Source organism: Plodia interpunctella, chromosome 1 (assembly GCF_027563975.2).
Source record: "Plodia interpunctella isolate USDA-ARS_2022_Savannah chromosome 1, ilPloInte3.2, whole genome shotgun sequence".
NCBI lineage: Eukaryota > Metazoa > Arthropoda > Insecta > Lepidoptera > Pyralidae > Plodia > Plodia interpunctella.
In genome coordinates this window covers 9,523,622-9,526,313 of record NC_071294.1, presented here as the reverse complement: position 1 = coordinate 9,526,313, position 2,692 = coordinate 9,523,622, and positions in this window count along the sequence as shown.

The window sequence follows — 2,692 nt, the reverse complement described above, 5'->3', positions numbered from 1 at the left end:
GATACAGCTCCTAAACAAGTAAAATCATTTTAATTACAATATTTTAATTAAGTCCACTTGTTTCAGCAAACTGCGCCGAGCTCATTTTTATCAAAACATCCAATATGGACTTAATCTGATTTGAGCAATTAATAAAACGAAAATCGTAATAACAAATTGTTTATAAATCGTACGGAATTGAATTGGATTCGTTTGAAGTCCATTCAATTTGCCGCATCGAGGGTTTGCAAAGCGCGCAGGTACTTGCGAGTGAAAATATTGCTTTATTTAATTGTGTAAAAAAATAAATAAATTAATTGAAGTACTGACCAGATACACTATTGAAAATTTTGGAATATAGTCTAAGTCTATGTCCTTCTACGTACTTTAGGTAGCAAAGTTAACTTACTTTCTGATCTCCGGGTGGCGTAGTGATCATCACGCCCGTCCACTATCTGGTCCTGAGTTCGATGCCCAGTCTACACATTTGAACTTGTAGTAAGATATGTTAATTTGTCTGCGGTTCTTTGTATGTTATGACTCCTTTTATGTTTGTATCCATCGGATCCACGATACATCTGTGGGCCGTTGAGTTTTGCCCGCTTAATGGATGATAAAATATAATATATAAAAATTTTAACAATTCACTCAGCTGCTGCACAATATTGATGAAAATCTCTTGTAGAGAAGTTTCATGAATCCTCCGGTTCTAAGGCTGCGATTCAATGGAGCGGAACGTAAGTCAGGGAATCGTAAAGAGCTCCTGTAAAGGTGCAGCCATACGTGAACGCTGGAGAGAGATCTTCTGTAGGATCGAATGGTTCACAGACGTGCTTAGGAATGGACTACGGATGTGAATATTTCATTTTGGTCCTTTAGTCGCAGAAAGTGCACTTTATTAAAATGTCTACTGTACAGAAAATACATTATAAAATGTCCCATTAACAGAATGATTACTGCACCAAATTGTAAGCATAATGGGCAGAATATGCTGTACCTTACTATTAGGGTTAGTTATATATCCTAAAAAAACTAACTATATATTGATATAATCATTTTCCATTAAGAAATCAGTCGTTTTAAATTGCATTGCATAACTAATTACAGTTTTTTTATTTATATCAAAGAAAATATGAAAAATCTTAGAAATTGGAAGGCCAGTTATTCATGTTTTTTTAAATATCTAATATCATGATTATGATTTTTGTACAGCCGTGTTCTCGTGCCTATAATTTGTCTATGACCGGCAAACCGATTGACCGCGGTGGCGTGACAGCGAGCGCTGGCAACATCGATCGAGAGAGCGCGGGAAATTGAGACGTCACTCAAACAAATGATGCTGAGGCTGCGCCGGTGTCCGGGGACTAGAACATATTTTCGTTTTACAAGACGGGCCGCAGATTGGAGTCGTAACGGAAACGCTAGTGGGATTTGGTTATCATCGATAAATGACACTTGATAACCACTCTGACAAATACACTGGTTTGTGTGAACGTGAAGGTGGATAAGTCGTGCACATTAATACTTTGAGTGCCGATGATTATTCGTGAAAATGTTAAGTACCTACCTGTATTTGCTTGTTGGGTAATAGTTGTGTGTATGCGATTACATGCCACAAGACGCGGCAGGTAGTCGTAAAAGTCAGAGGCGACTTGAATAAAATCTGACACGTGCTAGCAAAAAGAAAGGAAAAGATTCCGACACGATTTCGATATTCTATTAAAAAATATATAATGACTAGGCTTTATATGCCTTTCATATTAAAACACGATATATTGCATCACCGTTTATCCAAAACTCAATAATAAACCAGTACTCACGTAACTAATTGGAAAATATGAAAACCCAGTCAATATCCCCTCAAACGGTAATGAGAGGAGTGCAGCCGGCAGCAATATAGCCGGTATCGGGTGCCACAAAGGCCAGGGCTGCCCCAAAGGATTAATTTGGATGTTGTAGGTAAGTCTATTTGCATTTCGCTCTGCTGGGTTTTAATTCCCCTCTCTGCGCATCCCTAAATTAAATATCGATACACAATCTGTCTGGACCAGAGTGGTATGAGATTTCATGGATGTGTTTTGTCTATGGATACGATATCAAAGCAATTAATTTGTTGAAATTGTGTGTACACATTAGTTTGGGGTTGTGAATCAGAAATCTGATATTTTAAATAAAAGTCAATACAACATAATGTACCTACTTAGACCAAATGTAGTTAGTTAGCTTCGTTATGATGCGATATTCAGCATTATAAAACCTCCTTTAATAACTGCAGCAAAGTAAGGTTAATGAAAACTGAAAATTAAAACTTAATTATTGTAACATTATCTCAATGTAATGTGAATATGTGACCACATGTCAAGGATAGATTGTACCGTCAAAACTAAGATAATTAAAATTTCATAATGTAATTATCCATTTGGCCGGATGGCCGAGGAATGCGAATCCTTGCACTAAAGCTACTTTAATATAAACTTAAGCTTTGAAATACTCGCAAGTTGCAGAAAATTTTCCATTAAGTGCATGTTTGCACTGCAGTACATGTTCCAACAGGCGTCCTAGCTAAGCTGCTAATGCGACAAAAAAGCGCGACGCGGCACGACGTGACAATGTCAGATATATGTCGTACCTACATTTATTGTACACTGTACGGTAATACTGCATAGCGTCGTACAGCACGCCGCTGCTCAGTGAGGACGCCGCCGGTAATAAA